This window comes from Eubalaena glacialis, chromosome 19, assembly GCF_028564815.1.
Source record: "Eubalaena glacialis isolate mEubGla1 chromosome 19, mEubGla1.1.hap2.+ XY, whole genome shotgun sequence".
Classification (NCBI taxonomy): Eukaryota; Metazoa; Chordata; class Mammalia; order Artiodactyla; family Balaenidae; genus Eubalaena; species Eubalaena glacialis.
Window position 1 is genome coordinate 19,876,369 of NC_083734.1, and position 21,555 is coordinate 19,897,923.

The 21,555-nt window shown below is 46.6% G+C and overlaps 1 protein-coding gene across 2 annotated transcripts in view; it reads right to left on the reverse strand.

Annotated features, from left to right (window-relative positions):
- The window catches only part of ASIC2 (acid sensing ion channel subunit 2), a 1,044,166-nt gene that overhangs the window by 151,949 nt on the left and 870,662 nt on the right, over positions 1–21,555 (reverse strand). The gene's annotated exons all lie outside the window — the stretch shown is intronic.

Here is a 21,555-nt window from a genome sequence, read left to right on the forward strand (position 1 = left end):
GGAAAGTCCTTTAATGGTATCCATTTACATGTCAATGCTCTAATTACAAAGATGTCTTATCGGTTCATTTAATGAGCGGAAACCCTACTTAACTCTACTTAGAACCCTGTGTTAACACTTGATAAGCGTCAGGAATAAAACTTTCCCCAGGATGAATCTGGAGATTAGCGACTTAGTTTGTAGTGGGTCCCTTTCTCCATACTCTCAACACCCTCTGCCCAGCTGACTGCCCGAGAGAGTTTGTGTCTACAGGTGCTGGGCTAAAGGATGTTGTCATGAGTCTGTGCTTGCGTTGGGCTGCTGGGGTGACCAGATCCTACAGTGCTCTGCTCATACACCCCCGGGAGCCTTCACTATTTTCCTGCATGTGGCTCTTGGCCTGGCGTGCTTTCAGTCCCAATAGACAGCCTCTGTCCATAGGCTGTCCTCTGCCTGTAGGAATCTGCATCCACCACATGGAAGCTGGAGGTACCTGGGAATTTACATCCCCCTTGGGAGCAGCCCTTAACCAATGACAGAGGTGCAGTGTCTGTAAACACTCTGGCTCCCTTGTGTGCTCAGGGGTCAACTCTGAGGTATGATCTAGACCAGTATAACAAGACCTGGTGATCTGATTCAGAGAACTTGTGCCAGCGTTGAGATTCTGCATTTCTGACAAGTTCCCTGGTGATTGGCGATGCTCCTGGTTCAGGACCACGCTTGGAGTCTCACTGGTCTACTCTGTCTCCAGAACACCCCGAGGGGCTGAGTAAAGTTTTCTTCTCAGGGACTTTTGTTGCCTTGCTTGGCTTGACCATCTTCAAGGTCCCAATTCACTACTGATTTTTCCTGGGAATACTTCCTAATAAATCACTTTCACACGAATCCCTGTCTCAGGATCTGCTTCTGGGGAGCCTACCCTAAGGCAATAGAAAATAAACACCTTAGCAGGTGGAGGATGCTAGTCAAGACCCTCCGTGACTGAGACTATTCAGGTCCCAGGCATGCCACAAAATTCCCAAGCCTCCTGATTTTGCTCATGCTGGTCCATAAACCTGGAATTATTGCTTCTGCTTCTCTGCACACTCCTCATTTTTTAAGACTCACCTCTAATGCCAACCTTACCATGAAGCTATTCTTGATCTCTAAAGTCTGAGTCAACCCTTTCTCTCCTCGTGTTTTCACAGCATGTTGCTCATGCCTTGGTTTCCTCATCCAAATAATGGGTATACTGATACTTGCTTTATCACTGTCACAGAACTGTTGTGATGAACAAATGAGAGGATAGATGTGAAATTCCTCACCAAGCTGAAAAGGTTTGTATGAATGCCAGCTGTTATGATGATGACTATGTGGGAAAAAAATACAGCACCTGTTCCCTATGTAGAGTTTTTCTAAAACAGTTTTTGTTTTGGGCATCTACATATGAAATTTTGGATTTACTGCACTGGTAAGTAGGAACCATTTTTTTTAACGTACAAACTTAGGCCTTGAAGTTTCCAGATTGGGGCACAAATCTGTTACTTGGGAGTTCCCACTGCTGACTGCTAATCCCGCAGCCCAACCTATTACACTCTGTAAAACCAAGACCAAGGTCAAAGGGGGCCAGGTTCTGGGGGTAGAATATGGGGTGAAATCCAGTTTCTGGGGTGTCTCAGTGGAGTCCTCAGGGCCATCAGCTTTCTCCCCATCCACACACCAAGCTGTAAAGCCTATCACTGTAGGCTGAGCAGAGAACTTTTGGGAAAGACAAAAAGCTACTGTTTGCTACTTCTCCGGGGATGATGACAGCACCCAGACAAAAATATCTGGAGCTCAGCGGGATGTGTGAAGACTGGACTGAGAAAGAGAGGTAGAGAGACAGGTGTGGGAACAAGCTAAGCCGGGCTCCGGGGTTGGCCAATTCTTATTCAGCCAGCTTGCTTGCACTGTGACATATTCGTTATTCAAATGGAAAGGAAATTTAAAAAGTGAGGGGTCAGCCCCATCCTCAACCTTCCTGAGCACAGGCAGCTGGCACAAAGCAGACTCTGCCCAGGCTAAAACCCCCAAATGACAGCAATGTGGGGAAGAGAAACTCATGGAGCCTACTTAGAATCATATAGATACAGGTGCAAGTGTAGCTCCATCACCCAGTATCTGCATGACCTTAGGACGTTGCTCTATCCTTTCTAGACCTCAGTGTTCTTACTGCAAGACGGGGATAATCATATAGTAGAGGGTCACTGTCAGGATTAAGTAGAGTATGGACGGAAGAGCATCGTGCCAATAACTTCATAACATTATGACTGGTATTATGAGTGATGATCATGATGGTGGTTGGGTTGATTATTTTACAGTTTTTAAAGTGTTTTCAGTCCAGTATAGTAAAAGGCTACTGGTCTTCAACTTTTTTTTTTTTTTAAATTCCAATGGCATTTTTCTTTTCTTTTTTTAAAAATTTATTTATTTATTTATTTATTTATTTATGGCTGTGTTGGGTCTTCGTTTCTGTGCGAGGGCTTTCTCTAGTTGCGGCAAGCGGGGGCCACTCTTCATCGCAGTGCGCGGGCCTCTCACTATCGCGGCCCCTCTTGTTGCGGAGCACAGGCTCCAGACGCGCAGGCTCAGTAATTGTGGCTCACGGGCCCAGTTGCTCCGCGGCATGTGGGATCTTCCCAGACCAGGGCTCGAACCCGTGTCCCCTGCATTGGCAGGTGGATTCTCAACCACTGCGCCACCAGGGAAGCCCCCGGTCTTCAACCTTTTTACATTGAGAAATGAACCTTGTCCTCAGAGGGTTTGCAGGCTGTCAGAGTAGACGGACTTATAACCCAACAACTAAAAGATATTACTTTGGGTCAGAGAACACACGTGATCGTCTTTATTGTGCAGAAGGGGGAACTGAGGATCAGAAAGTCAAATGACTTGCCCAAGGTCATGCAGCTAGGAGGAAGGAGGGTCATAGTTCTAGCCCAGTTGTCTGACCCTACACTAATACCTCAAGGATGGCTGCCTTCACCTCTCCGTCCTGGGACATGGTGAGGGGACTTGGAGATGGATGGTCTGGAGGGGATGAGGGACGGGAGGACGACAATTGATATGAATCCTGCCAAACTCTTATTGGACTTGGCGTTTAAATACCTATTATAATCCATGACATGAAGCAATATGTTGGAGAGGAGGAGGCTGCCTTGGTATCATTTGGGGCACTGGGGTGTGGGTGCCCTGGCTGGGACTCCCAACTGCCCAATTTCAGGCTCCCAAAGAGAGAAAGCATGGTCCAAGTTGTCACCTACCCACACAACTTTTTAGCCACGCTGCTTTCCTTGGGCAAGGATGTCCTTTCTGAGGATGAAAGGAGAGACTCCTGAACTTGTGGCCAGGCTTCCCAGGTGTGGGTCCTGGCACTGCGGCTTACCTGCTGGGTGAGTTTGGGCATCACTGGATTCTTCTAAGCCTTGTTTTCCTCCTTTGTAAAAATGTGGCACTTGCACATGCCCTGCCTCACCCCTCAAATAGCATGCCTGCCATGTGTCAGGTATCTTGCCAGGCACTTTACGTATATCAAAGGGATTAGGAAGCAATGGGGTACAGGGTGGATGCTCCTGGAAAGCTATGAGCCGCGCTAGCAGCTCATTTTATCATTTCGTTACCATAATCCCTCCTCATCCCTATGTTACAAAGGGAGAAACTGCTACTTGGAGAGGTTAAATAATGAAATCGAGGTCACAAAGCTATTCAGAGGTCGAACTTAGATACAAATCCTGACTTTCAAACTGTGTTCTTTCCACTAGGCTATGCTGCTTGCTTAAAAGTACGTGAGATGACGATGATTATTATCACTTATGGAAGAAGATTGTCAACATAACCTGCAGCAAAAGATGCTCCAGTTTTCTCCATCCACGGAGAAGGGTACAAGTATATGTTGGGGCCCACGGGACATCCCTGGAGCTATCTGCCAAGGCCTCCTCAAAGCCCAGGCAGGAGCATGGAGCCCGCTGAAGAGTATTAATAGATTGCTTCTATGTCCTGGTTATTGTAAATAGTGCTGCAATGAACGTTGGGGTGCATGTCTCTTTTTGAATTATGGTTTTCTCAGGGTATATGCCCAGTAGTGGGATTGTTGGGTCATATGGTAATTCTATTTTTAGTTTTTTAAGGAACCTCCATACTGTTCTCCATAGTGGCTGTATCAATTTACATTCCCACCAACAGTGCAAGAGGGTTCCCTTTTCTCCACACCCTCTCCAGCATTTATTGTTTGTAGATTTTTTGATGATGGCTATTCTGACAGGTGTGAGGTGACACCTCATTGTGGTTTTGATGTGCATTTCTCTAATGATTAGTGATGTTGAGCATCCTTTCATGCGTTTGTTGGTGATCTGTATATCTTCTTTGGAGAAATGTCTGTTTAGGTCTTCCGCCCATTTTTGGATTGGGTTGTTTGTTTTTTTGATATTGAGCTGCATGAGCTGCCCATTGACAGATGAATGAAGAAAGAAGATGTGGCACATATATACAATGGAATATTACTCAGCCATAAAAAGAAAAGAAATTGAGTTATTTGTAGTGAGGTGGATGGACCTAGAGTCTGTCATACAGAGTGAAGTAAGTCAGAAAGAGAAAAACAAATACCGTATGCTAATGCATATATATGGAATCCCCAAAAAAATGGTTCTGATGAACCTAGGGGCAGGACAGGAATAAAGACGCAGGTGTAGAGAATGGACTTGAGGACACGGGGAGGGGGAAGGGGAAGCTGGGACGAAGTGAGAGAGTAACACTGACATATATACACTACCAAATATAAAATAGCTAGCTAGTGGGAAGCAGCCACATAGCACAGGGAGATCAGCTTGGTGCTTTGTGACCACCTAGAGGGGTGGGATAGGGAGGGTGGGAGGGAGACGCAAGAGGGAAGGAATATGGGGATATATGTATACATATAGCTGATTCACTTTGTTATACAGCAGAAACTAACACAACTTTGTAAAGCAGTTATACTCCAATAAAGATGTTAAAAAAAAAAAAGAGTATAAATAGAATTGCAAATGGCCCCTCTTGGTGGAAACAATGAGCTGGTGTCAGAAGCAATAAGCTCCAAGTGCAAGGGCCTTGCTGCCCTGGGCCGTGGCCCCGTTCATCCCACTTGCGTCTGATTAGGAAACACTGTTGCCCTTGGTGGCTGCGCCTGATGTCACAAACAACTCAAGTGACAAGAGCGCTCCTTTGGGCTGGAGATCACAAGGAACTGGGGCTAAAATTCATTTCTGGAAGGTGGGAAGTGGTTGGATATAAATATTTTAAGACAACAAATATGATTCAGAAGGCTAATTGGAACGCACTGACACCACCCAGGGCTCCTGGCGGCATGACATACAGATGGGAGTAGAAATCTCCGCCTCGGCTTTAGAACACACACTGTAAGTCACATGAGGCGAGCTGTCCCCTTCAGGGACACACATCCGAGTCCTCCAGAGAAAGCTGGTGGGTGGGGTGGGGAGAGGTAGGGTGGAGCAGGAGACAAGAATCAGATAGGCAGCCTGTCACTTAACCTTTCTGAACCTCAGTTTCTTTATCTATAAGATGGGTGGAGAGCGAAAGGAACAGTGGGCAGGAGTTAGATTAGACGGTCTTAAATTGCCTGGCTCTCTCCCTGCTCTAACCTTGTGGGATTCCAGGAATCCATATCCACCACTTCGATTTGATGTTTTGTTTATTGAGATGATACGGCTTAGGGGTTCAGCATCTGGCCTCTGGAGCCAGACAGCCTGGGTTCAAACATCAGCTCTGCCAATGGGCTTGCTCTGGGCCCTGCATCTTAGAGGGTGCTTCTCTGGCTCTTTTCCATCTGTGTCCTTCCCTATAGGGGCCAAGAGGATGTGCCCACCTGAAACCTGTGTTTCTCACTCTAGATCACACTCTGGGTCCCTGGAACCATGGAACTCTCTGCCTGAATGACTCCATGTCAGCTCCCAGGATCCAGGAGCCCTCACCTGTGGGTCCATCTTCCCTAGAATGGACCGTGGTATTGGTGTGTTCACCCCCTTCTCCCGAGGGCTGTTTGCAGCGGAAAGTCTAAAGCTTGGACGTGTGGGCTGCGGTGACCACATGCACCTGTGAATGGTCCCGCGCAGTTTAAGACAGAGCTGGGAATAGGAAGAGAATGAAGGTGCACTGCGGGCCAGGGACCACTCTCCTGGGGCCACTGGTCCTGGTCTGGAACTCCAAGGAGTGTGAGAATTCTGTTCAAATTGAGCCTTGCAGTCATTATACAGGTAGATTTGTCAAGTAGGATGAGAGAACATATTTTATATAACAATTTGTTGGCTGGATTCATAACTTTCAAATATTTAGACATGTGGTCTATGGGCCTCCATATACTCTTGTCCTGAGCCCCCCACATGTTAATGGGGAGCCTGGACCCTGGGAACATTGCTTATTAACCTCTTGGTACTGGGTTTCCCCACCTGTAAAGTAGAAATAATATCAGAACTAACCTCATAGAGTTATTATACGGGCCAATGAGTTGGCACGTGGAAACTAGTATTTCCTTCTCTGCCCAATGCATGGTGAGCATTCAGTAAAATGTTAGCTGTTGTTATTTTTCTATCATCCAGGCCTGGGGTTCTACCCTCCATGCCCTGCAGATTTCCTGGTCCCCCCACTGTCGTGGCTTCACTTTGTCACCCTGTCCTGCCACCTGGCACATGGTAGCCAGACCACAACTCTACCTGGCATATTGCTACCTCTTGAGGTCACCTTCAGCCTGGGTAGCCCCTCCCAGCCTGGAGGAACCTCCCACATCCTCTCCTGGAAGCTCCCACCCCGGGGAAATAGGACCCATCACCTGCACAGCTAAAGCCAATGCACCAAGCTGTTTGGGGCAAAACTAAAACAGGCAAATAAAAGCTTCTTGAAGTATCACCATCCCAGCTAGGGAAAGATGCATGGGGAGCTAAAAAGCACAATCCCTCTTCTAGAGAGTAGATAAATAAGTCTGAATACAGGTGCCAGGGCTCAGCCATGTCATTAACCATCTTGCTTGGAGACCTGGCTGGTGATAGCAAAGCTAGCAGGAAGAATTGCTCTTTCAATTTAACTTTGCTATCATTAAAAGACTTCTGTAGTTCCTCCGATACACTTATTTTATTTTTCTGGCATCATGCCAGCTAAAAGGAGGATAAATGATAAGTCTGTTAACAAATGCCTCAGTTAATTTTATGGCAGAGAGAGCAGAGGAGAGAGTGGGTGGGACCAGCCCCATGCTGTGGGCTCAGAACCGTTTTGGGCATCAAACATTTATTAGGGACCAATCATAAAAGCCCCCATGATGGTGTAATGGCTCATTCTAAATGCTTCCTGATAATAAAATGAGCATTGATTGGAAAGACAATATTTAAACTCTATCCACAGTATGTCAAGGAAAGGACAAGGTGGATGAGGCATGAGAAACACTTCGCCAACTTGTTTAGTCATCAGGGGCCCTGCAATTTGTGTTCTATTGACAGGTGGGGGAATGTTCGCTAGGAAATGCTTTATCAAGGGAGGCACCCCCAGACCCGGGTTCAAATCCTGGCTTCTCACATTGGCACTGAGTGACTTTGGACGCGATACATAACCTCTCTGAGCCTTTGCTGGCTACTCTAGAAAATAGAGACATTGATACTTCTCTCATGTAGTGGTTTGGGGGGGCTAAAAGGAAGAGGTACATAAAGTGATGTAGCAGCATCAATACATTTGAAGCTCCCGTCCTCCTTCCCTTGAGTTGGAACGTGGTGGCCCTGATCTGGGAAAGCACACCTCTAGCCTCAGGACAGGTACTGTGCCATGAACAAAGGAACAGGCTCAGAAATTGATGGCTCCTCTCCCTTGCAAAGAACTGCTTCACATAAGTGCACTGACCATCATCACTGACCTGGATACATGTCACATGAACCAGATTCTGATTGTTAATTAAGTAAACCTACGATGACATTCCCATGAGTATGGTCTTTCAGTGGCCCTTCCTTGTTTACCTCAGGACAAAGTCCACACTCCCCAGCACCGCATCTGAGACCTGTCTCCCACCTCCCTGCCTCACTAGCCCCCTGGTTCTTCCACAGGCCCTTCCTGTTCCAGCCCCATGCTCTGTGCTGACTTCCTGCCTTTGCATACATATGCTGTTCCCTCGTCCTGGAGTACCTTTCCACCCTCTCTGCCTAAATGACTCCTTTTAGCCTTAGGGGGAGCTCAGGGGTCTTCCTCGACATCCCCACCCCACTCAGGGTTAGCCTTCCTTCTAACCCACGAGCTTCCCTCCTCCAGCAATCATCGCACTCCTTTGACATTGCATCCTCTTCTCTCTCAGACCTGAAGGCGAGTCTCATCTCTGTTTGTTAGGCAGCCATCTCAGTTCCTGGCCTAGAGGCAACAATTTGTAAAAGTTTTTTCACTCAGCTCTCAATCCCTAGGGAATCTTGTCCAATCCCAGAGATTTGAAAACCATGTCTGCTGATATTCGGAAAAGATGAAAACCTCTAATTCAAAAAGATACATGCATCCCAATGTTCATAGTGGCATTATTTACAATAGCCAAGACATGGAAACAACACAAATGCCCATCAGCAGACGACTGGTTTAAGAAGATGTGGTACGTATATACAATGGAATATTACTCAGCTATAAAAAGAATGAAATAATGCCATTCGCAATAACATGGATAGACCATACTAAGTGAAGTCAGTCAGACAGAGAAAGACAAATATTATACGCTATCACTTAAAGGTGAACTCTAAAAAATAATACAAATGAATGTATATGCAAAACAGAAACAGATTCACAGACATTGAAAACAAACTTATGGTACCAACAGGGAAAGGGAAGGGGGAGGGATAAATTAGGAGTATGGGATTAGCAGATACAAACCACCGTACAAAGATAATAATAGATAATAACAATAATAATATAACAATAATAATAATAATAATAGATAAACAACAAGGTCCTACTGAATAGCACAGGGAATTATATTCAATATCTTCTAATAACCTACAATGGAAAATAATCTGAAAATATATATACATATCCATGTATATATCAATGTATAACAGAATCACTTTGCTGTACATCTGAAACTAACACAATATTGTAAATCAACTAGACTTCAAAAACAAACAAACAAACAAGGAAAACTATATGCTGAGGACTCACAAATAAATCTGGCCTAGCCCACTCCCTTAACATCTACACTTATATACCATATACCCAACTGCCCACTTGCATCTCTCACTTGGATGCCCACCTTGTTCAGGTCTGAGCCCCTGATGGTCCTTCCCAAACTGGCTCCTCTTTTGGTTCTTCCCTTAGCAAGTGGAAACTCCATCTTTCCATCGCTCAGACCAAAAGCTCTGGTGTTGTCCTCGTCTCCTTCTACTTCTCTTACACTATATATCTGGCCAGGCTGTGATTCTGTTGCTCTACCTTCAAAACAGACTTGGAATCTCACCCCTACCTGTGGTGTAAGCCATTATCTTTCTCACTTAGATGATTACAATAGCCACATAAGGGATATCTCCATTCGCTTCCACCCTTGCTCACTACAGTTTATTCCCAGCACAGCAGTCACAGTGATCCTGTAAAATGATGTCACGCCTTTGCTCAAAACCCTTCAAAGACTCCCCATCACATTCAGGGCAAATGCCAAAGTCCTTATTGTGAGTACAAGGTCCTACACAATATGGCCTCTGTTACCTGCCAAGCTTATTTCCATTGTTCTTTGGATACCCCAGGCAAGTTCCCACCCCAGGGCCTTTGCACTGGCTGTTCCTTCTGCCTGGAGTACTCCTCCCCCAGGTCCATATGGCTAGTTTCCTTAACTCCTCCAGGTCTTTCTGAAACATAAGGCCTTCTCTGGCCACCTTATCTAAATTTCACCTTCCAACACATATTCCCATTCCCTGATTGATTTTTTTCTTGTTAATACTTATTAGTCACCATACTATATACTTTACTTATTTATCTTGTTTATTTTCTGTCTTCTCCAAGCAGGGAGGGCACGGATTTTGGGTCTGTTTTGTTAATTACTGTGTTGTCTGTACTTACAGCAGCGCCTGGCCCCTAGTAGGTGTTCATTAAACATTCATTGGTTGAATGAATGAATGGATGATAGATTTCTTCAGCGGATAAGCCTGTCCCAGCAGCCCTCCAGCACCACAGAGATATTAAGAGTTCCACAGTGAGGAGCGAGCAGTCTTGGGCCATGTCTGCAAAAATGCAGCTCCCACTAACCCCCACTGGGACAGCTGTGGATTCCTTCTGTGCGGTGCATTTGGAGGGAGATAATTGGCTGCTTGGGGTCACTGGGCTGCTAGAAACAGGAATGGTTTTCTCTCTGGGGAACATCCTAAAGAGAATTTCACGGCAGGAAGAAATGAAATGTGAGATGGAGGCAGTATGCGTTGGGCCCAGACACCTCGCCCACCCTGAGAGGTTGTTTTCCCCATCTGGGTGCCCAGGGTGTGGCCAGTAGGTCAGCGTTCCTTTGGGAGCCCACTGCGGGGTGGAGCAGGGCTCCAGCTGGACTTGGCAAAATGTAAAGCGAACTGTGCACACAGAGGTAGCTCCATTCCTCCATTAACTTATATATTAAAAAAAAATTAGATATGTGTGTCTACGGAAAGAAAATGTGACTTTAAGATATAATTGCGGTTTCATTGTTGTTACCTTCCTAAGTAATGCCATTATCGAAATTTCTCCTTCCTGTTTTGTTTTGCTTAATCCTTGCATTTGTGGCTTGCTCCCGGAAGCCTTCCCAGGATGGGTAGCATGTCAAAAGCCAGAGAGAAAGAAAGCAAAGAACGGCCCTTATGCTCCGTGAGACAGCGCGGCACGTGGTGCCTGCCCCCATGAGCTCAGAACCTTCACAGACGCTAAACGAGAGAACACATGGGCTTCTTTGGGCCGAAGAGCCAGGAAAGACAACTGTTAGGAAAGCCAAGGCTGGAGGGCTTAAAGGACCACTTTCCGACAGCTGGAGCAGCTTGGCACTGATGCCACAGGATGGAGGACGAGAAAATCCTCAGGCAGAGCTCAGGGAACAAGAGAGAACATTTGGATGGGAACTTCTGATTCAGGGTTTTGGCCTCAGGGCTCCAGGCCTGGAAATCTCGTCTTAGCTCTTTTTTTGCCGTCTTCTTTGACTTGCCCATGGAGGCACAAGCCCTCTGATCTCTGGGCATCTGTAGCCCCTTCCTTACCCAGAGCTCCCTCTGCACATATAACACCCTAAGGTAGAATCGATGGTTTCCAAATCTTTTGTTCTAGGCTGGAAGTAGCATGACGGCGGGGACCACATCCAGCGGATTTTTATGGTCCCAAAGCTTCGCCCAGGAGATATATATATATGTGTGTATGTGTGTGTGTGTGTGTGTGTGTGTGTATATATATATATATGTATATATTCTTATATGTTATATATATATATATAACCTTATATGTTTTATATATATAACCTTATATATTTTATATATAAAACATATATATCTATATATAAAGCATATATATATTTATATATAACCATACATATGTTTGTGCACATATACTGTACGTGTGTCTGCATATGTATCCACACGCCTTCTCAAATCGTATTTTCTGGTTCTTCTGGGGAACAACGCCTCTGATGCAGCCAGACCCCAAGTCCCATCCTGGGTCTAGCCCACAGAGCCAGAGGATTAATCGGAACCACAGGAGAGGAAAGGGGACTCTCTGGACCAACGCGGAGAGCCGTTTCCTTCTCTCCCTGTGTGCCCATTCCCGTCACAGAGGAGGGCCTCCCACATCACTTCAGTCCCTGGGGAAGGTGGGCTGAGGCTGGGCATCCATCCCTCGCCCCTTCTTAATTCTGCCCAATTGGAGAGAAGTGGCTCATCTGATTGGGCGGGGCCTCTTTACTATGAGGGGTAGTCATGCATTTGGGAGTGGGCAACGGGCTCTGTCTGCCTTTGCTCTTTCTTGGGGGCCTGCCCTGCACCATAGGGTGACCTGGGGACTCGCGCCTGTGCTCCCTGGTCATGCAGGCTGAGGTCCTTAGGGTGGGATCCAGGCTGGGAGTGGCTTGTCACTCTCCCTAGGTGTGTGGGGTAGGCCGGTGTCTGGCTGGGTAGGTTTGGCTTTCACGGTCTGCTTGACTGGCTGAGGCAGGTGTCAAGGTCGGAGTTAGGGGTGAGGGTCGTCAGACCCCTATTTCAGCCTCAGGTAAGCCATGCTGTCCCACGTTCTCATGCCAGAGAGCCCTGCATTTGGGGAGGTATTACGCACGTCCCTGTCCTTGAATCAAGTTGTTATTTGGTTGGCATTTGGCTGGTGATCCTCGTGTCTATTTCCTGTTGGTCAGACCTGGAGGGGATGCGGGGTGAGATGCAGGTCCCCTCACCTCAGAGAGTTGGCCTTGACCGGGACCCTCTGCTCGGTCAGGTTCTCCTAAGTCTGGGTATTGTCTGGCCTTTCGTCTCGTGAAATAGCAGTTCTTCCAGAAGAACTTAGCCTGTCACTTTTCTGGTCATTCCCTACCTGTGCCCCCCTTGTCCAGCTCTGGTCACTATGTTCTTGTTACCCTCAGGCTCAGCCCTTGTCCAGCCACTAAGCCAATAAGAGGCCAGCCTGGAAGAGTATGAGGAGCCCCTTCACACCATCTGGACAGGACGGGAGGGTTGGCTGCTGTCACCCTGGGGGTCAGCCAGAAAGACAGCCTGTCATGGACATTCACTGTTTCTACTGCCTGACACCATTCACCCTCCTGGTAACTAGTGTCCAGCCTCCCTCTCGGGGAATCACTTCTCCATCCAGCCCCTGTACGTCAGATAAAGCCGACTCTACCCAGACTCCAAGGGTGGTACCCAAGGCTGAGGCCAGGCCAACGGGTGCATTTCCTCCTCAGCACAGTTGGTTCAGAGCTGAGCATGTGATCCAAGTCAGGCTAATTATAGCCAATGAAACTCAGTTCTAGTGTGCACATGTGTGGATGTGTGTGTGTGTGTGTGTGTGTGTGTGTGTGCATGTGCACACGTGCCCACGATTGCAAAAGTGGACTTTCATTTCCACCGGACATGAAGCTGGAAGGATATAGAATTGGGAACTTCACGCGGCCACTGTGAGGGGTCTGGCCAAGAATGAAGCCGACACAGAGGAAGCAGGGCCACAATGCAGAGAGACAAACCTTATCCAGGTGGTAGCATCTGATCCCCGGACTGAGCCATGACTGAAGGCTGAACAGTCTCCCTGGACGGACCGGTCACTTACATGACCCAAGAAGCACTTGTGTCTGGGGTTTGCTCACTTGGAGCCAAAGTGTCATCACCGATCCAGAGCCTTCTGTCCCCATCGATCACCATTCAGTAACGTCTCTCTTCTAACCCTTGCTCCGTGGTGTCTGCAATTTTCTCTCTCTCCCCTCAGTTAGCAGTCATCAACTCGAGCCACTGCTGGAAATGGAGCCTGTCTCCCCGGACACGATGCTCGGCCAGGCCCTTTTCCATGTGACTGGTCCCTTCAGCCCTCCCTCAAAGTCTGGCCCTGAGTGTCCTTTGCATCACCTGATACTGAGAACAGCACAGCTCTTACCTTGTGCCCCTTGGAAATACTGCCAACCTGGATCAGCAGTTCCCAGAATATGTTCTGGGGACACTGGTACCACTGGTACCACTGGATGGTCTTTTTGGAGATTTAAAAAAAAAAGGTTTGCAATTTTTAAAAGTTGACAAAGCTCTGCATTTTATTTATTTTCTTCTCTTGAGATGCACAAGCACATTTGCTTATTAAAGGTTCTGATAAGTACTGCATTAAAGAGAAGAGTTTGACATGTCATAATTTAGCATTTTGAAATATATTTGACTACTGAACACATATGTTCTTGGTTGTAGATATAATACTTATAACAACCTGAACATATTGTTGGGAACCTCAACTAGAATCTGCAGAAGTCCCTTGGACCTGAAAATTTGTACAACTGGCCTCTTCCTGGAGGGGGCTGGCCGTTCAGTTCTGGTTGGGGCCTGACCCCTCCATCCTGGCCTGGTGATGCTGACATCATTTCTTCCCACCTGAGCCCCCAGCGTGCTGCAGGGCTGGGGCCAGGCGGGCTGTGCTATTTCTGGGCATAGTGTCCCCACAGCAATGGTGGCAGGGGATGATTAGATTGGACTGACAACAGTCATTCTTTTCTGGGCCATGTGGACTCTCTGACATCCCATTCTGAGTCCACAGTTCAGATGTGGCAACAAGAGTGTCTGCAGGTACGTGTAAACAGGGAGCTCAACACTGAATGTGATTGATGTTTCAAATCAAACACTCTCAGGGTCAGGATGGTAGATGAGTTTCCAGGAATCAGGGCCAATAATGAAACCCACCAGGGTTGTAAATATGCAGGATGGCCACAGGAGGCCTGTGGGAGACTCAAACCTAGACGACAGGAAGAGAGCTAAATTTTAGTCTATTTTGCTCTCAAAACAGCAGCATTGTACTTCCCAGGAAACTGAAATGCCTGCCAGGTATTGCCTCGTAAATCTTCATGAAGTAAGGAGGTTGAAGGAGCCAGGGGTCCAGGCAGGATTAGTCCTGAGACTGGGGGGAAAGAGGGAGAAGGGGAGCCCATCACTTGCTGAGCACCTACTATGTGCTAAGCCCCACGCTAACTGCTCTGCATTCACGATCCTTTTTAATCTCTGTAGAATCCAATGAGGTGGATAGTGTTTCTGTTTTACTGGGGAGGAAACTAAGATCCAGAAGATTGAAACCTGTTGCCTAACAACACTGGGATTTGAATCCAGGTCTGCCAGCCACCCAGACCTATCCCAGGAAGGGATTTCTCACTGGTGTGGAAATGGTATACAGTATAGAGACATCTCAGACTCAGTTGGTCTGTCCCTTGATGTTCCCTGGGTGGGGTTGTTTTCCCCTTTCTACCCCTTGATAACCCTTCAGCTGTGTGTCCCAATAAAGATAGAATCTCCTTCCACGTGTTCTGGTCTCTCTAATGGGGGGAGGTGAGAATCTGAGGGGATGCAAATAAATTGGATCCAGGGTGAAACTCCAAGGTGATCCAGATACCTCCAGATTGGAGAAGCTACTTTCAAACTGACTCTGGATAAGTTATTAGAGATCAGTAATGCCAGAGAGCCAGCAGGCTGGTTTGCCTCTGGGAAACATCTACATTTATTTATTTATTTTTTGGCATTATCCTAAAACAGTTATTCCAATGGGTGGTAAGTCAAGAGCTCACCAGATTGGAAGCCAAGACATCAGGGATCCTGGTCCTGGCTCTGTTCCTACCTAGCAGCATGACTCCTCTCTCTTTTGAGCCTCAGTTTCCTCATCTGGAAACTGGGTTTAATCATTCCTTCCCTGCACACTTCACAGTGACAACAGATGAGAATCTGCAAATAAACGGGTCCGGGGTGAAATTCCAAGGTCATCCAGATACCTCCAGATTGAATCAACTCAACTAGGATTTACTGAGCACTAACCATATGCCAGGCACTCTACCTGGTTTGAGGAGAGAGGCTTACAAAGGTGGATCATGTGAGATCTCTGCCCTCAAGTGACTCATTCAGTGCAAAGAGGATGGGTGGAGGTGATGAACAGTGGTTTATATTTCAACAGTGTTCTGGTGCCTTCTCATTTAGTACTTCATTTAAAGCATATGATGGCTGTCTGAAATAGGCAGGGCAAATATTCTTATTCTCATTTGACAGATGGAGGAAACTAAGGTTGCAGCAAGTAAAGTGACTCACTGAGCGGTGATAACAACAACTAAAGTCTGTGCCCGCAATTCATTTGCACAGTTTTTCATATGTGACTTGTTATTAAATCTTCAAAATATCCCTGTGTGGTAGAACTTTTTAGTATTAGACCTATATTATAGATGAGAAAAGAGGGAGGGCCAGAATGTCAGCTCCTAGAGAGGAAGAACCACACCATCCTCACCTACCTATCCTCAACACCAAGCATGATGTCTGGCAGTGGAAGCAAACCAATCGCCCAATTAGTAAATGGGCTAAGGACTTGAGTACACATTTCTTCAAAGACATACAGATGGCCAACAGGCATGTGAAAACAATTCCCAACGTCACGAATTTATCAGGGAAAGGCAAATCAAAACCATAATGAGATAATCACCTCACACCCTTCAGGATGGCTATTATCAAAAAAGCACAAGACAACCAGCGTTGGGGAAGATGTGGAGGAATTAGAGCCCTTGCACACTGTTACCGGGGATGTAAAATGGTGCAGCTGCCACGGAAAATAGTATGGCGTTTCCTCAAAACATTAAACATAGCACTACCATACGATCCAACAATTCCACTTCTGGGTATTTATCTGAGAGCATCTGCGCTCCCGTGTTCACTGCAGCATTATTGACAATAGCCGAGATGTGGAAACAACCTAAGTGTCCATCAATTGACAGATGAATGGATAAAGAAGATGTGGTTTGGACATATAATGGACTACTATTTTGCCTTTAAAAAGAAGGAAATTCTGCAATGGGCAACAACATGGATGAACCTTGAGGACATTATGCTAAGTGAGGTAACTCAGTCACAGAAAGACAAATCCTGCTCTAAAATAGTCCAATTCATAGAATCAGAGAGTGGAATGGTCGTTGCCTGGGGCTGGGGGCAGGGAGAAATGGGGAGTTACTAATCAACGAGCATGAATTTTCGGTTAAGCATGATGAATAAGTTCTAGAGAACTGCTGTACAACATTGTATTTATAGTCAGCAATATTGTATTGTACACTTAAAAATTGTTAAGAGGATCTCCTGTTACATGTTCTTACAGAAATAAAATACAATAAAAATAAATAAATAAAACTAAACGCTTAAAAAAAGAGATGCTTTTGGTTCCCTGATCATATCCCCTTGGACTTAATGATTTTAATGTGGGATGCCCCAATTTTCAACTACTAGCACCTGCACTTCTTTGCCTGAGGGCTTTCTCCGACAGCAAGAACCCTCTTTGACCAGCCACAGGGCAGCCCAGAAGTGCCAGAAAATGAATGCTCCCTGGGAGCTGCCCTCAACCAGCATGTCAGGAGTTGGTACATAAATACCCCCACTCCCTCACCCTTCAGGTGGGATGACTCCCAGAGTTCCCTGTAGGATTAAGGTCCAATTGCCCATGGTGCTAACTTGCTTGATAATGCACTTGTTTTGGTTATTTTCCTTCCCTGTCTCACTTCCTACTTCTCTGGCAGTGTTTCCTGTGATCATCTGTTCATCTCCCAAATAAACTATGTGTCCTTTTTTCAGGATCTGCTTCTGGGGGAACCGGACTAAGAGAGGGTTCAGTAAATCACAGTTTATGGAGTGAGTGAGTGAGCAAATGAGATAACAGGATGTATCCCACCCCTGACCCCTGCCTGGGAAGGTCAAGGGAAGGGGGGCAGTTATATGGGCTCTGAAGTATTTGTTTCATGGAGACAGAGGTGGGCTTGGGAAGGGGCTGCTTCTTGCCCGCTGTGTTGGTGTGAAAAAGCAGAGAAAGCATACACTAAATATCTTGTGCTGGAGAAAACACGCCTTAATCTTGCCAAGGTTAAGGTCAGGACCGTGGTTCCAAGCTGGGTGATCAATGTATGAGGAGTACAGGCCTCCCACACTTAGGCCCCCTCCCTTGGCTCCTCAGTTCTCAATCCAAACTCCTTTTTCAGGCCGTGCCACCCTCTCCAACCCACTCCAGACCCCTTGGGTCTCACTCTAGCCTTACACCCTCTGTTTCTTGCACACATGGAGCCCATCCTTCCCTTGGGGCACCTTTATTCTTTCTGGCACGTTGCCTGGAATGATCATTCCCCCAGAGCTTTGCCTGACTCATGCTTTCCTTTTCCTTTAGGTTTCAGCTTAAAAGTGACCTCCTTAGAGAGGGCTTTTCTGACCAACCAACTTATTAGCTATTCCTTATAACAGCACCTCATTCTATTTTCATCATAAAATCTCTATCTGTGGAATATTTATTATTATTCACTTGTTCTCTTTATGAAATGCAGGTTCTATGAGAGACCTTGTTTGTTTTGTTCACTGATGCAGCCTCAGCACTTAGAAGAGGGCCTGATCATAGTAGGTGCTCAATAAATATTTGTGAATGAATGAATGAAAGAATGAATGATAAACTAGTGAGAGGACGGCAGTGAGCAGAGGTCTGGAAGAATTCTGGAGTGTGAGAGCCAGTGGCTTTTGCTGCCTTTCAATGCCCTGGTGAATGTTAATTTGGACCAACTGGCTGTCTTTAAGGGGCTGTAGGAGCTGGAGGGAGGGGTAATGTGAATGGCCTAGGATCACTCAGGCAGGCATAGGAGCGTCAGATCCTGAACCTTGGGCTCTTGGCTTTGACCACAAAGCCCAGGCTTTTGACCACCACCACCATCCTGTAGGCATCCTATAAGAGTCACCTGACACACCTGAAATAAGACCTTGTGACCACGTAGCCAAGTCTCCTACCATGCCACATGTATTATTCTTGTGACTGTGATATTTAAAACTTTATTTAGAAATTGTCCCAGTTTTATCTTTTGTTGGTTTATGAGCAAATATATAGGTTGGCCATACAAATAATTTGCCCTTGAAAACATGTCACAAAAAAAAGAACACCCCCTCCCAACCCTGCAAAGCCCCTAGACCATGGCTTTTCAACCTCAGCACTTCTGACATTTTGAGTTGGATCATTCTTTGCGGTGGGGACTGTCCTGTGCGTTTTAGGATGCTTTGCAGCATCGCTGGCCTCTGTCCACTTGATGCCAATGGCTCCTCCCAATTATGACAACCAAAAATGTTTCCAGACACCACCAACTGTCCCCTGGGGACAACACTGCCCGCACTTAAGAACCACTGCCCTGACCCAGAGGAGGGCAGGTACCACATCTATTTTGCTTATGATTGCACCCCCAGTGCATGGTCCAAGGGAAGTGCCCCATAAATATTTGTTGGAAGAAAAGCTGAATAAATGAGTGACTAAGTGAATGAATGAATGAATGCAAGAATCCAGCCAGTGTCCTTGGACTGAGCTTGCTGAATCACCCAATCTCAGCAGCTCCTCACGCCCCGCCTTCTTGACATCACGTTCGCCAGCCTCACTGACCCGTCAGAGCCAGCCTCCGGTAGAGTTTCTCCATCTGGCTCCCCATAAACTATCTCCAAATAGGCAGCAGCTCCCGACTTGGTCTGTTTCAGCCTTGTGTACGGAATCCATAAACTAACAATCCTCCAGTGAAACAGGAAAAGGATTCAGAAGCCGAGAGTGTCTGCAACAGACGCCCTCACCCATCAGGAGGTCATTCACACCCCTTGGGATCCAACCCAAGATGATGCAGCAGAGTAGGATACTGAGAAATATGTCCCCCATATTTCTCCATCTCACAGACACCGGTGGAGCAAACATCCATCAGGGAACATTACACTGTATAATGAGGCAACTGCACTCAGATCCCAAATATGAAAATGGGAGGCTTCTATAAGCTGCTCAAGTTCACTCAGCCTCCGCTAATGAAAATATGAGTGGCATCTGAGGCTAAGCCTGCTCCCTCACGTGGGCTGGTGAATATCTTAATATCTCCCGCTTCCTTTCAGCCTTCTAAATTGTGTGCATTGCTTCTGACATTTATGAGTTATCTATGATGCCTGCAAGATTAAGCCACCACGAAAACTCTCCATCTGCACTCTTATTTCCACACCCCCTCCCCAACCCGGGCTGAGCTAGACTCTCTTAGACTGTTAAAGCTTATCCCATATGGGTGAGATTTGAGGCCAGCTGCAGACCTTTCAGGGTGCAATTCGTCACCCCATCTCTATTTGCATGGTACATACTGGGAGATTTCATTTCATTCCAAGTCCTGGCTGAGTGAGAACCTTCTAAGTAGCAGGGAACGTAAGGGTAGACAATGGGGAATGAGACTTGGTCCTGCCCTCCAAGGAAAGGCCTCACCATTTATTGAGCACCTACTGTGTGCTCTGTACATACCCTCACAGTAACTCCTCAAAAGAACATGGGGTGTGGGTTGGTACCCTTGTTTCACAATTGAGAAACTCATGTGCTTTGAGTCACAGAGCTACTTAAGGGGATTTGACCAAAGCCAGTGTCTTTCCAAAGCCAGATGGCTGGGGAAGACAGACATTTAATGACTTAGTTGTATATGAGGCAGGATGAAAGCAATGCCAAGTAAAGGTATAAGAGGTGTCCTGTTGGGAAGCAGAGGAAGAGAGAATTAACCCACATGAAGGACTTAATGTGAACAGGCTTGAAGAACGAATATGGTTTTGATTGGGTAGAAAATGGGAAGGTCCCAGGGCTGAAGTGTGTGCAAAGGTGCAGAAGTACATACGGCCCTTCCGTGGAGCAAGGGGTGTGTGAAGAGTTGCTGGTAGAGGGATGAGGGTGCAGGTGGTCCAGCTGGAACCAGTCTGCACAAGCTCAGGAGAGCTGACCACCCACCCTGCCCAGCTAGGTGTTCAGTGAGTTCAGCTTGGTAGCTAGAAATCAACCATGGGAACATTTACACGGCGGAAATGGACAAAGGACTGTTTTCCCCCTGGAAAGCCATTTGTGAAACACTCACTAGCACACACTGAGGACTGGGGGACATTATCTCCAAGGTGACTCCAGAAACCCACATCTCAAAAAACAGCAGGTTGGTGATGCTATGGATGAAGATGAGGGCTCCAGCAAGGTGACACTAGTGGCTGGAAATTCAGGTCTGTAGTTTAGAAAACCAGAGGTGTCTGCTTCGCTTCCCACCTCTTTTTCCCTGGCAAAGTGGAAATGCCTCATCTAAAGGGAAGTAAACATCCCTTTAAATGAAAAAAAAAAAATCAAAGCCAAGATCTGACCGGCTGGAGTTTCTGAGCAGGGAAGCAGGCAGAGCGCACAGCTCCTTCCATTTACTACCGATATTACATTATCCCAAACTCACTTATTCAAAATTCTCTTACCATATATCAGTGCTTTGCCTCTTCCATTACTAGCTAATCCAAATGGACCTGGTGCAAACTTAATTCTGAGGACAATGGCGGTCCAATCTATTTGCACAATCGGCTGGCTCTTGCATCCTTATAGCATTTGCTGACTCCTTAAAATCAGCGAGGCTGTGCCAGATCAACAGACCTTCCTTCTGAGAGTGAAGAAGCAGAGTCCTAGGATCCCCTGGCATCCCTGGCTGCCTACGTTAAATACCTATAATGCACCTGCTACAGTGCTGGGTGCTTGCTGCGATTGGGGCCTGGTCCTCACCGCAGCCCCGAAAGGGAGATAACGTGACTTCCATTTTGCAGAACAGGAACCAAAGGAGTCCTAGGAGGGATGAAAAATGGGGCCTAGGTCATGCAGTTAGCAAGTGCCAGAGCTCAAATGTGAGCCCACGCTTGTCTCTAAGGCTCAGACTCAACTAGACCTTGTTTCTACCTATGGTAAGCTGAACAACGGTGCCCCCAAACATACACATCCTAACCCCTGTGACTATTACCTTATATGACAAAAAGAACTTGGCAGGTACGATTAAGGTTCTTGAGGTGGGGAGATTATCCTGGATTATCTAGATGGACCCAATGTAATCCCAAGGGTCCTTAGAAA